Raw genomic sequence first — 15,751 nt, forward strand, 5'->3', positions numbered from 1 at the left:
AGTCATATGTTTATATCAACGCCCGATACATGTGGCTGTTATGTAGTTTTGACATTACCAGTTGGGCTTGGGGGAGCCATGCGTTGACCATCCTATATACAACAGTTGGAGTGGCGACAATAATTGAGACCAGACAACTTGCTGGTTATTTGAGTCTATTACATGTATACTTGAAATTATTATTTGTTGTTGATTTCTTATTTAATTGTTACGAATAACATTTCTTAATTATTATTTGTTGTGTCTGTGATATGATATAAATGCTGGATATACAAGCATTTCCCTACCATCTGTGACAAAAGGGTGCAGCATTCCTTAGGGGGACCCATGGTGAGGAGATGGACGGTCAGGAAGTCACATCCCGGTGGTGTTGCGAAGTACATGAGGGGACTAGATGAGATGATTGTAGATGATGTCATCTGGACACCATACATTGATCATAGAGTCTACCATGAGTTTGATGACTCTTCTTTATATTCAGGTTATATGGGTGAGAGACCATGGTCGCTAGACATTTGCGTGAGAGGTGTCTGCGACAATATGGTTATGTTCAGAGCATCCCACGACCAGTTCAGGATATTCCATCTGTGGGCATTGATAAGTGTTTTCAGAGTAACATCATCAACTCTGGTCCTGCCATTAGAGATCACACAATTACAGTTAAGCACGCCTCGTAGTGTGAGGATGGTTACTTGGAGTGATACCTCCCTCTATCACACTCTCGCATCATCCCACCCGTTGAGCATACAGATGATGTTGGTCCTTTCGGTGCTAGGGTACTTGTCGATGACGTGTCGCCGTCTCATACCACTGATGTCGATGATCAGCAACGCCTCTAGATGATTGCAATTATTATGAATAATCTCATGGGTTTGGTAAACCAAAATGATGAGGTTTATACTAGATTATCTCGTGATGCACACATAGCCCGTGTGGGACCTATTTAGACATTATTGTTATCTTTATGTGTTATTTATATATTATTTGTATACTACATGTAACATTACTCAAACATCTTCATCAGAGATTGTTATTAGATAATATTTTTGATCTTCCATTGATGCAACATGAACATAAATTGACATTGGACAATGGATTACATAACTTAAGAAAACGATAATAAATAAGAAAACCTAGAAACTACCAGATGATTCTGGATGTTTCATTATCTTAATTATGTCGTCAACAGACCTTGAAATCTTAACATCTAACTTGATCGACCCCTTTGTTAACCTATAACGAAATGACCTCACATATCATTCACATCTTCATCGGTCTTCAACTTAATAAGGTTGTATTTCACCCTTCCACTAGTATCATTGCAATCTTCACAAAACTCAATCTTTCTCACATTTTTGTTTTCGGTATCAGACAACAATTCATTCAACTTGGTCAAGGCGGCGAGGGATGTGGTGCCATCAAGAAGTTGGAACTCTACGGGAGGTGAAGCTCCGTTGAAGTACACTTATGCCTTAATACAAAATTGAGGAAGAGACATTTTGAGATGTTTTTATCCAACAACAGATGACTTCCTATTTATACAACTTTGTATTTATTATGACCAAAACAAAACCGTCGGTGCAATCACAACCGTCTAAAATTGTCGGTAAAATCCCGAGTATTTAAAATTTCAAACAAATAACACTACCGAAAATTTCACTTTGGTTGAAATTTTCGATATAAAATGGTAATTTTAGAATTTTCGGTAATATTTATAAATTCACGTAAATTTCAGTGTATCAAAAATTATAAATACACTATCGAAAATTTAATTTGTACTGGAAATTTTGATTTACCTACCAGAAGTTTTTTTTTAAAAATTGTTTCAAAGTTTTTGTTAAAAGTAATTTTGAAAATTTGAAACTATAAGGAGATGCTAGGTATAATTGTGGAGGTGCCAGCTAAAATTGTGGGAGTGACAAATTAAAACTCCCACAACCGAACAGTGATCTTGTCTTTGAATTTAATACAACATTAAAACTTCACCGATATCTTTAGACCCACAAATATATAATGAAAAGTGATCTAAAATGAGAATTTAAAAGACTCGTGTGAGATTTGAAAACTGAAAAGACAAATTTCTAAATTTGAAAATAATTGAGACTAACATATAAAGTTTTGAAAAATAAAGGAACCAATTTGCATAGTTTGAATAAACTATAAGAATTAATTTAAGATTCACATTTTATAGAATAAGAAAAAAAATCAAATTCTTGTTTTTAAGTGGTATTTGAAACTTCATAAATTTAATTTTGATAAAAAAATTATAGGAAAAATATATAATAAAAAATTTTCATTTAAAAAATTCTCCAAATTTATTTTCCAAGATATTGAATTACTTTTTAAAATTACATTACCTCAAAATTTCTTTCATGTGTCTTTGAAAGGGGTAATTAGAAGATATTTTAAGAAAATTAGAATTCTAGACTATTTCAATTGAATGTCTTTCATTTCTATCTTTTATTTGGATATTATAATTAAACTATATTTTTTGTTAAAATTTGTTAAACATTTAGGGACTAATTTGTATATTTGAATACTATACGAACCTGTTTTCAAAATTTGAAAATATATAGAAATTAAATTATAAAATTAAAATAAAAAGGAGCTAATTTGTAGTTTTTTGATTTTATAATAACATATAAAGACAAATTTGAGATTTACATGATATAAAGTTGGAATTTCAAATTCTTGGTTTTATGTGTGTATATTTTTGGAAAAAATAGAGTATAGTAAAAGAGATAAGAGTTAACATTTAAATTATATTGACATCTCAAATTTATCACCTACCATACAATCACTAACACTCAAATAAAAAAGAATGTGTATCGGTCAATGATAAAAAAACATATGGGTGTTATCCGTATAAGGGGCAAAGACACTTAGAGACTTTAATAGGTATATTATATTGTATGGTGGTTAGAGTTTGCCCACGACGGTGAAAAGCTATATAGATGAATGACATGTTTAGATATATGGGGGTGTGATTTGGAAGTGAGGTGATATGCCGTGGAGATGAATGACATGTTTAGATATATGGGGGTGTGATTTGTATGACTTATGATTTGCCGCCTTCTTTCACGGCCGAGAAGTATTTATGGAGGCCCTTTATGCCTAGGATTCTGATCCGTAAATTAGCAAGTGTATTAATCTTTCAGTGTTAGTAATAAGAGAAATTTCCTAAGTATTGATCTGAAGGACTGCTTGACGATACATAGTTCTGTTCCAAATTAGTCAAACAAAAGCTTTGGGGATTTTGGATTGTTGGTTTGAAAAATAGAAATTAAAATGCAATAGAAAGTAAATAAAGCAGTTGAACAATTTAAAAGAGATTATGAGTGAACATGCTAGGAAAGATGTATGATTGGATTCATCAACAATAGTAACCTGACCTTGCAACAACTTAATTCAATAACACTGATAACTTGTCGTTAAAGTTGTTTAATCCTAAGTCCTTAGTGAGAAAATCTTTAATCGTTGAAATTAATCCATATGTCCATAATGAATTATGGATGAAATTAAACATTATTTTAATCAAGAATATTATGGTTCCACATGGTAGTATCCCTAGGCCTATGTGATATCTACTATGAATTACTCACAATTAAGCGTTAACACTAGCTGTCCAGCCTAAATATTAACCGTAAATCAAACTCAATTTTTCTGAAAGAGAAAACATAAATAACAAATTGAAATTAAGAACACCCCATAACATTTAGGGGTTTACCTACTCATAACAGTAAAGAAAAACAATACAGAAAGTGTAGACATTACAAATTAATGAAAGAAAAGAGGTCTTAAATCACTAAAATTCTTGAAATCCTTGATCCATCACGAATTCTTCAGTGCTTCAGCCTTAAAAACACGTCCTCTGTACTCAAAAATCGTCCAACCCTTGGAAATTCGTGTTTTTCGACTAAATAGACAAAATTTGGGCCTTTTCAGATCTGGGTCGTGCCATACACATATGACTCAATTTTTAACTACCTCATTCGTGTATGGCCCAAGGTAGGGCGTATGACCCAGCTAGAGCCATACATGTAAGGCTCTGGCTGCGTGTGAGGGGTGTTGGCTGGTTGGCCTCATACGTGTATGGGCCATCCCATACACGTATGGGCAGAAGCATTATTTTTACCCTTTTTCTGGTGATATGCGTATACTGGAAGGCCTGTCTGAGTGGCCATACGCGTATAAGACCCCTCATACGCGTATGGGCAGGAGATGTGCAAAATTGTCACTTTTCTCCTGCTCATGCATTTTTGTTTGGTTTCTGCTCTGATCAAACTCCTCTTGATTCTTTAGATTTGTAAACACATGAAACACTACCTTAGGCACGTAAAATAGCTCATAATCACTAAAACCTTCACAGATTAAGTCATGATAAAAATCTACTAAAATAAGCTTAAACTACTACCCAAACTCACAACAATTCATCTGCTTTTGGTATTCAAACGACAATAAATCTAACATAAATGGTGACTGACCAGGTTCTCTTGGAAAGGATCACCGTCCACCCAGTCAATGATGGACCATTGAATTCCTATTTCCAACGGGGTCGTGGATCAGTTAGCTACCTGGCCTTTCTTTGTCCAAGAAACGTCTTGTCTCGTGTTTCCCGCAATAGGGCGATAGGAAAGCCTGGTGGAAAAGGAGATACCTTCTATGAGGTGACATGTTATCATCGCCTCTCCTGGGGGTGGCCTATGGTCATAGCCCTATGGAGGTCCTTTTGCAAATATAACATTACATAGTCCCTTAAGTACGAGATTTTTGATAAAAAGATGAAGTGTTTTTAGATTACGGCCTAGGGGGATGTATCCCGAGGACCTGTATTTAAGACGTACTCCCACAGATGAGGTTATATAGCCTGGATAACGATACCATAAGTCTCTCAGGTGAGGCAAAGAACCTCTCAAGCGAGACTTCGGCCACGCCTTTTAGGAATGATTTTTGTGTCTGATCCTGCCCAAGGAAACACTAAGTCCCTCATGTAGGGTTTTAATTAGCCTTGGATATCTAAGTCCCTTAAAGAAAAAATTATATGTATCCTAACCAATGAGACCATAAGTCGCTCATGCAAGGCAATGGACCTCTCAGGCGAGACTTTTGTCAAGCCCTCACACAAGATTTATGGTTAAGTCTCTTAGGCCTGACCACGATCGCGCCTCTTAGGTGTGATTTATGTGTTTGACGCCGCCCAAGAAAACACTAAATCCCTTAGGAGACCATAATTCCCTCAAGTGAAAGTTATTTGTAGCCCGGTTTACGAGACCATAATTCCATCAAGCGAGGCGATGAACCTCTCGGGTGGGACTGCTATCAAGCCCTCAGACACAACTTATGATTAAGTTTCTTAGAATAGGCTTCAGTCGCACCTCTTAGGCGTGATTTTTGTGTCTTATCCCGCCCAAGGAAACACTAAGTCCCTCATGATATATTTTAATTAGCCTGGGAGATCTAAGTCCCTCAGGAGAAAGTTATACGTAGCCCGACTGATGAGAGCATAAGTCCCTCAGGTGAGGCGATAGACCTCTCGGGTGGAACTTCTTCCAAGCCCTCATACAAGAATTATGATTAAGTCTGTTAGGCCAGACTTCAGCCACGCCTCTTAGGTGTGGTTTCTAAGCTTGATCCCGCTCAAGGAAATACTAAGTCCCTACGGCAAGGTTTTAATTAGCCTTGGAGATCTAAGTCCTTATGGCTAAATTTATATGTAGCCCAACTGATGAGACCATAAGTCCCTCAAGCAAGGGAAATGTTCCTCTCGGGCGAGACTTATGTCAAGCCCTCAGACAAGTCTTATGATCAAGTCTCTTAGGCCAAACTTCGATCGTGCCTCTTAGGCATGATTTGGGCATCTGATCCTGCCCAAGGAAACACAAAGCCCCTCAGGCGAGGCGTTGGGTATCTCATCTGTATTGGCTCGACGGGCGACAAGGATCTTTGCTACAAAGTCCAGTGAATACCGCCTAAAGGGGCGACAAGGATCTTCACTATGAAGTCCAATGAATACCGCCTAAAGAGGCGGAAAGGATCATCGCTATGAAGTTCAACAAGTATTTCCTAGAAGGGAAGAAAATATCTTTTCCATGAAGTCCAGCGAACATTGCCTCAAGCGGCGACAATGATCTTCGCTATGAAGTCGAACAAGTATTACCCCAAAGGAAGACAAGGATCTTCGCCATGAAGTATAACATACAAAAATTTCCCAAAAAAGGTTGCAAAGATCTTTGCCACGAAGTCCAGCGAACATCGTCTCAAGGGGCATCAATGATCTTTTCTATGAAGTTCAACAAGTATTGCCTCAAAGGATAACAAGGATCTTTACCGTGAAATCAGGCATACAAAAATATTCAGATAAACATCCCTGCTGGTCATAAACACCCAAGAAATTTTTTTACACGTACATAATTATAATGTCTATTAGGAAATTACAAATAATTTAACTGTAATAATATTTAAGATTAAGAGCGTTCCAGGTTCTAGGCAAGAACTGTCCTTCCAACTCCTGTAGCTTGTATGCCCATATGAGGGAGCTTTTGTAATATGCAAATGGACCCTCTCAGTTTGGATGTAGCTTTCCCTAATGTGTGGGTAGAACAACTTCTTATAACACCATGTCGCCCTCTTGCATCTCTCTTGGCTTAACTTTGGAGTTATGTCTTCTTGCGACTTTATGTTTGGCCATGAATTCTCGGACATGGACAACTTCTTTCAAATCATCGATCAAGTATGTAACACACTTCAATCCTACCTTATTTTCTTCTTCACTAAACCGAGATCGTCGCCATGAGGGTGTGTCGATCTCCACATGTAGCATGGCGTATGTTCCATTGACCATGGCGAACAAAATTTCCTTGGTGGTAGAGTGCGGGGTGTTTGGTACGACCACAATATCTCATGGAGTAGTTCTTCCCATAAACTCTTGGCATCATTAGGCTTCTTCCCTAGTCCCTTTAGAATTAATTTGTTTGTCGATTCATCTTGGCCATTGTCCCAAGGGTGTACAATGGACACAAACTTCTTCTATCACCCCAAATGTTTGCAGAAGTCAATGACCATAGTGCTGGAAAACTGAGTTTTGTTGCCGAAGACAGTAGTTTTGGGAATTCCATATATGCATATACTCTTCTACCAATATAATGACAAACTCACTCAGATGTAATTTTGGAAACATCTTCCGCTTCTATCCATTTAGTGAAATAATAGACTCTCACTCTCAAGAACTTCAGTTGACCCAACGCCAGGGGAAACGGTCCCAAGATTTTTACGCTCCACTGGTTAAAAGGCCAGGGCGGAGTTATTGACTAGAGAAGTTCAATCAAGACGTGGTGAAGGCCAGCATGTCTCTAGCATTTATCTAACTTCTTGACAAAGGCGATGATATCCTTCATTAGAGTAGACCAAGAATATCCTTCCCCTAATAGCTTGCGGGCGAGAGATTTGTCGCCAATGTGATTGCCACATGCTCTCTTGTGTAATTCTAGAAGCACCAGGGCAGTTTTATGCTCACCTAGGCATTTCAGCATGGGAGAAGCCTTCCTTATTTTTGTAAATTTTTTTAGAGAGTAGGGTGTAATTGGAAGCCTATTTTTGAATTCTTATTGCTCCCCCCTCGTCTAGTGGAGGTTCGTATGACTGCAACTAATGCAATATGGGTGACATCCAACAAGACTCGTGGGTCGGCAGGTATCGTAAGACGATAGACGGTTGTGAAAATAATCTAGAAAGGACTCCCTCGGGAGAAGATTTACTGGGGAAAGCTTTGCAGAGGAAAAACTCTTAAGGAAACTTTGTAGGGTAACCTCTTCTTGGGGAGCAAAATTCAGCGGACTCACTGGGGAATATCATCATCAAATAGGCTCACTGAGGATATCCAATGAGAAAACATGTCGGGCATAAACTCACTCAGAAAAATACCACTTACTTGACTGAGGATTGACCTGAACTTTCATGAAATGTCCCAGATCCTAGGTTATGCTATGCTATGGATGCATGTTTTGATTGTATTGTGTAATGTTTTATCTCGAGGAATATGCTATAAATGCATGTCTTGTGATTGTATTGTGTGATGCTTTATCTCGAGGGATATGCTATGCATGAAGTGTTATGATCATTACATGTAGGAACACAAATGAATGATTGGAATTTTGTGGGGCTTGATTTTCTTTCATTGGAAAGGTTAAGCAAAAATAGGTTTTGGGATACCAATGTCAATCGGTGTTTGATATGCCAATGAAAATTGGACTTTTGAGTACCAATGATGATTGATTTTGGTTTCTTGAACACCCTTCGGTTATGGGTTACTGATGAACAACGAGTTTTGAATGATGCCAATTAGGATTGGTCTTTGGTTTATGGAAATGCCAATACTGATTGGACCTTGGTTAATGAAAGATTGGATTTTTAGGCTTTTCTGGTTGCCAATATGGATTAGACTTTTGGTTGGTGTAAAGGGTTTGACTTTCTGACATTATAAATTTGACAATGTTGTGAACGGAAGGCAAACATGGATGCTCTCGGTGTCCTAGCATTTTACACTCATGGCATTCACCGTGAGGCCATGGCATTCACCATGGACCTGAAAAGACCACGTTCTCCATATTTACACTCATAACATTCACCATAAGCCTTAAACCCATGTTTTGTATGCTTTGTACTCATGGCATTCTCCATGAGTCCATGACGTTCACCATGGACTTTGAGGCCTGAGAAATAGTAGCATGAAGATTCCAGTTTCTCCTGATTTGCAGATTTTTCTCTCACGATTCCAAAACAATTTTGAGAACGTTTTTACCAATTTCTAGCTCTATAAATAGGCTTAAGTCTTAGTTTTTCATCATCCAAGTTTTAGAGAATTTATTTTTAGACAACAATTTCAGTATTGTAAAACAAGTAATTTCTCACATTGAGGGACTACTGCATCTTAGTATTAGGAATTTGATGTGTACTTGGATCAACATTTCAACAATCTTGGCGGATTTGTTTTCCAATTTTAATTTCAGAATTAATTTATTTCAGCATTTATTTGTAGGTTTTACTTCATTTATATGGTTTAATTTTCAGTTTTAATTTTTATGCTTTAGTTTTCTACTTTAATATTCAGTCTATTATTTCTGCTTTTATCGTTTTTACTATTGTTAATGATGTTGTTATAAAAGTTTCAATTTCAATTCATATTGTTTTTGTTATTATTCACTGGGTTGTTCTATTTTAAGCACACATATCAGTTTGAATTGCTACTGTACATACTAGGTTCACTACGTGTGTGTATGTTAGCTACTCGGAATATATATATATATATATATATATATATATATATATATATATATATATATATATATATATATATATATATATATATATATATATATATATATTATATATATATATATATATATATATATATATATATATATATATATTAGGTCGTCCCAATCAATTTGGAGGTCCTGTCACTACGCCAAATAAGGGAAAAGAGGGCGCTTATTTTGGCCTATAACAGCGCTTTTAAGCGCCCTCTAAAATGGCGCTGGCATAGGTAAAGACAGCGCTTTGTTTTCCTGGAGAAAGCGCTGTCTAAAGTGGCCCTTTAAGGGCCACATTATAGTGCGCTTTCAGAAAAAAGCGCCCTCTGGAGTAGTCCATAAAGGGACACCTTAGAGGGCGCTTTCTGGAAAAAGCACCCTCTAAAGTTGTCAATGTAAAGTGTTTAGAGGGCGCTTTCTGGACAAAGCGCCCTCTAAAGTTGTCAATGTAAAATGTTTAGAGGGCGCTTCCTACAGAAAGTGTTAGTTATTTTAAAAAAAATTGTTTGAAAAACAGTGGATATTTAATTGGTAACCTGTTCGCATGCTGCAAAAGTGTAAAATTCATATTGATTTCATCCTTTAATCCAATGTTATACACCATTAATCCATTGATATATACAACATGAATCCATTTATATACAACATTAATCCTCCATATATACAACATTAATATATGATTCTTTGATCAACAATATACAACAACATATTCATGATTTAGTAAAAGTACAACAACAATATACAGCATATATACAACAACAGCATACAACAACAACATTCCATACATATATGTACAACAATATACAACCTAGCTATATGATTCTTTGATCAACAATGAATTGACACAATTCATCCTTCATTTCATCCAAATGAGCTCTTGAGTAAGATTTGTATTCCTCAAAGTACTACAATTAAGAGAATAAAACATATTCATGATTTAGTAACAAATTAGATGAAATATCCGATAATATTAAAATAAACCCTAAGTTATTATTCCATACCATTTTTGGGATGTCTATACGATTCAACGCAATGATATCTCTCATAAATCTCAATAAAAAAAATCCGCAATCGACCGAATTGTTTTGCTGAGGACACTACACAGAAAAACAAACAATATATATATAATTAATTTCTTACAAACACTATTATAAGCAAAAAAACAAACACTATTATAAGCAAAAATAAGATACTTAATATATACCTGAACTCTGACCCAGGTAATGTCCTTCCTATTACGGTAATTCTTTTTCGATCTAAATTTTAGTATTGCCCTAACAAAATAAAAACGTATATTGAGATCAATCTGACAGACATAATTAAATATACAAATACACACGAATATTTAGGGGAATTTCACTTACGCGTCAACCGTCTTCTTCATACTCGGATATTTACTCCAATCACCCGATAACGAATCGAGATAATACACCATTAGTCTCGAAAGATCCATAGCAACCAACACCCAGTGACCACTGTAAAATAAAACAAAAATTTAGATGCATGAAAATTTTCTACGTAAAAGATATACATAGATTAGAATGAAATTATTAGAAAGAAAATCTAACCCGTTGCCAGAATTAAACGGTAAAAAATACGAACTGGGTGTAGCATTATCGCCGGCCGCCATGAATCTATCGACTAGTTCATTCTTTACGGATGTTGGATTTTTCGTTATTAACGTTGTGTTGATACGGGAAGCAGCAATAAAATTGAATCGGTTACACAATTCAGTTCCCCGCATCAATGTTACATACATATACCTTAAATAGAAACATAATAAACATTAGACTACTCATTGAAATGTGTAAATAAATTGTTCAACTAAGTAAATAATAGATTGATCGGAGTACCATATGTATGTATGAATGACAGCGATGCCCAATTCTTCGTGTTCAAAAAGTTGTTGCATGTCCTCCTTTGCAATTATTTCGGAATGAGCAATTCCGAAAACACCTTCATCAAAATCTACAATACGGATGGCGCCGTGCATAATATCGGACTCTTCCACCATTTTCTCAAGACGCATCATAATTTGAGATTTTGTCCCGGACGTCGTTGGAATATCGTTACCAGCTTTTTTCAACTTTCGACCGGGAACCTAAAAATTCATATAAATTAAATCATGACTTTTTGTGATGCAACAGAATCGTTGCGTATATAATTCAATGGGTATATATATTTGTACCTCTTTTTGAGATGCAACCGACTCGATGCGTCTTGAAATCCCTTTACCAGCTTTATGTGTGGGTCTTGTAGGAGTCTAACATTACCATGTAATAAGGATTGATTAAATATCATAATTGTAGCTGAATTGAAATGTGAATACTAAATATTCATAATCATCTAGAACATATATACCTCGGCATCTGGGAAAATTAGATCTGACGGCCATCCAACAAAGGATCCGACTGCATCTCGCATCAACGTTGTCTCTGAAACAACGTCAGGTAATGGTAGAAGCACGTCGGTATCTAATACAAGGTCAACCGAAACTTTCATATATCCCACCGGGAGGGGATTATGGTGAAGTAATTCACCCGAAGTGTTGTGCACTTTTCCCTTGTCAACCATGCGATAAGTTGGTGACGATAGATACAGTTGACAAGGTGTAATGCCCTAAACCAATAATAAATGTTATTGTTAACGTGTATATGTGTCAAGTAAAAAAGTGCTATTTTAATTTCATAATAACATATATAATTACCTCGGGAAATTTCGGTTGACAATTGATACTAGCTCGGTCACTAGTATCTTTTGCCTCGGAAGCGCACCTTTCCTCTCTATACCTTGCATTCTCCTTTTGCAGTTCGAGTACTTGTGCCCTTAACTCCGCCAAGGTCTCCATGACCTCTTTGTTGGTAGGATTTTTTGTTTTTGGTTTTTTATAAAATGACGACGGAGTCACACCAAAACCCTTACCCCTCACACGACCGGAATACTCAGGAACATTTAGTACTCGACTAAGTACGCTCCTGCAATCCTGGACCTCTGTTGAAGGTAAGGTTTGAGATAAAGTCTCCTGAAATATTATTAGAGGAGATTAAAAATGAATTATATGTCTAACAAAATTTTCGATATAATTAAAGAAATAATGTTACATATACTTACACATTCGTCATAAACATTTTGGACCGCTTCAACGACAGCCCCATCCTTCCCAACCCGAGCAGCCTTCCATAATACGTGCTCCGGAAGAGATGTTGCGTCACTTTTCTCCTCGGCTAGCTACAAATTGAATCAGATTATAAGATCATCAATTATAACATATTGTGACAATGTATAAGCTCATAGCATTTGAATATACTCACAATTCTTTGTTGTAACCGTGCATATCCCGTACGTCCTTTTTTGTACGGATACGCGGGTTTTGATGCCCTTTTCCGATTTTTATCGCTTACTTCCTGGATAAAAAAGTTTAAGGCATATTAGAACCAAGTAACTTAACAATTGTATAATACCATAATTAATAGACATTACATGGAATTTTTCGTTTCTTCGTTTGGCGACAAAGTTATCCCATTCTTCGGCTGAAATAATCTCGGCATACTTCATTGGCCGTTCTGCTTCAACAAAGTTTCCTTCCTCATCCTTGAGAAATTTGTTGGACAAAAAGGATCGAAATCCTCAGAGTCTTTTTCCGGCCAATTGAATACAATATTTTTGCCGGCTTTCATCGATGTGAAAGGATCTCTAAAAAACATACAAATGGAGTGTGTTATTATAAGTAATATTATAAAAATATATGGTCAACAAATAGTCAACAAAAAAAACATATAATAATATATGGTAAGTACCTGTATCTCGGACCATATTTTTTCTTTGCCAACCTTCAATTCCGGACTTCTCCAATTATCACATGTAATCGGAATATGTTGTCGAACAAGGGAACCAATGTAACTTGCCAACATTGAACCGTTAGGCTCAATTAGTTGGTCTTCAGCACTCCAATGTACTTCAAATTTTTCACCCTTGTCTCTTGCACGAATGATTGACTTCATAACAGTCAATCCTCGTTTGATTTCTTTTTCAACATTGTTACGTGATCCACTCGCGTCATGGGTATCATCTTGGTTAGCCATTTTATCTGTAATATAGAAATGATTCAATAAGACCCAAGTAAGACAATGACCATATTCGTGAAGCTACACAAAAAACACATTCATATACCTTCCATTTCTCTCATGTTACAACAATCTAAACTCTCTCTTTTTTTCATCATTATTGAATACAAACTCACACACACCTACTGCATACAAAAGACCAATGCAAACTTATGGTGTTTGGAACATGAACAAACTTGCATCCATAATCATCAAACTTCCAAGCACAAGCTCAAACACACTCCAAATGACATCAGTTTTCAATCAAAAATAAAAAACCTTACAACAAGGTGCTCATGAACACCATATAGTGCTCGTTTGCCCTAAACAACATTAATCAACATAATGCACAAAATGTAAAACTCAGTTTAGAAAATGCCATAATCAAACACCTGAAGAAAGTGAACGGTAACGATGGAGAAGAGAAATACCTTCAAGGTGACGGTAACGATGGAGAAGAAAGTGAACAGCGACGGTGGATGCAGATAACTCAGTGAACGTGAACGCATCAGCAGAAAAAGGCGACAGCGACGACGACGGTGAGGGAGGGAGAACGAACGGATGACGAGAGTAATCGTAGTAGAGAGTAATCGCAGTAGAGAGAAAACCCAGTTACGTAAACGAAATAGCATATAGAGAGGGAAAATAAAGAGACATGCAGTATATATGTTATAATTTTAATGTTTAATAAAGGACCTTAGAGGGCGCTTGTGTAAAAAAAGCGCCCTCTAAAGGGGGCCTAAGAGGGCGCTTCTAAAAGCGCTCTCTAAGGCTTTCCAAAAGCGCCTTATAAACTGGAAATGTACCTGGACTTAGAGAGCGCTTTTTTAAAAGCGCCCTCTAAGGGTACCCTTAGAGGGCGCTTTCATAAACGCGTCCTCTATTGGTGTCCCTCCATTTCCTCATTATTTTTTCGCTTCACTTTAAAGGGCGCTTTGTTACAAAAGCGCCCTCTAAAGTGCGCTGTCTATTCCTCCTTATTTTTCTCTTCACTTTAGAGTGCGCTTCTTTAAGAAATCACCCTCTAAGGTGCGCTGTCTATTCCAGTTTTTGGCGTAGTGTGTTCTATTTTAAAGTTAGATATTTAATAGAAAAATACAATAAATTAAAAAAATATATTTTATTTAATTGTAAATAAAATTAAATATATAGAGACAAAGATAATAAAAAATGAGATTAATTGTTATGCACTGTCAGTGTAAAATTTTTTACACTGTCAATGCATCACAATCATCCGTTTGTACTACTTTTTAAATGTTTAAAATAGAAGTCAAACCTTTCAACTAAATTAGTGGTTGTGATTAACTGATAGTGTAAAAAATCTTCACACTGTCGGTGTATATCAATTAAATCCATAAAAAATACTATCTAGAAATTTGATTTATTGAAGTTTAGTTATTCGCGTTTATTAAATTAATTTCAAAATTAAATTAAATTTAAAAATAATGTAGTGGTGTTTTTCTATAAAAGTAAAAATACACATAAAATGTTAGAACAAGGTTTTATGACTACATTATTAATATAGCCACCGCTCAGCTACACTACAATAATATATTAAAGATATATATTCGTTAGTTCTATATTTATATTGATCTCATCTATCAAATTCGAGGCCCTAAAAAGTCGGAGGCCCTGTGCGGTAGCACTCCTCGCACCCCCACATGGCCGGCCCCCTATATATATATATATATATATATATATATATATATATATATATATATATATATATATATATATATATATATATATTGTTTCTGTTTTTATTTTAGAATTATTTTATGTTTAGTTTAATATATTAAATAACATTATGTTTCCTGTAATCATGTCCGACTAAGCTCTTAGAGTCCTAGATGTGAGGATTGTCGTTTCGACGGGATTCAGTTAAATATATCGACACTGATTTTCAATATTAAATTATTTTCCTGGTTCTAAATTTTATTTTAAAAGTCAAAAATCTGCGCGCGAAAGTGAAAACACTAAAATATCGATTTTGGCGCGAAAGTGTGAAAATGGTATGCGACCATAAAATTTGGACTTTTAATTTCTAAAAACAACGACAATGCTTTATTAATTAATTAGGAGTTATCGGTTTTCAAAAAATGTTTCAAAATTGTAACTTGCGGAGTGACAACAAACAATTATGGTTCCGAAACATAACACGGGCTGCGCGAAAGTGAACAACGTTTTTAAATTAGTATTTCCTCAAAAAATGATATTTAAATCAAATGAAGTGCTGAATTTTATCTGAGTCCTGAAGGTACCCAGAAATTACATTCTGGTCTCCGTTTATTTTGATTTTCAAACCAGTTAATTTACATATGTTCTCAAACAAATTATTTT

The sequence above is a fragment of the Lathyrus oleraceus genome, chromosome 7 (genome assembly GCF_024323335.1).
Source record: "Lathyrus oleraceus cultivar Zhongwan6 chromosome 7, CAAS_Psat_ZW6_1.0, whole genome shotgun sequence".
Taxonomy (NCBI): domain Eukaryota; kingdom Viridiplantae; phylum Streptophyta; class Magnoliopsida; order Fabales; family Fabaceae; genus Lathyrus; species Lathyrus oleraceus.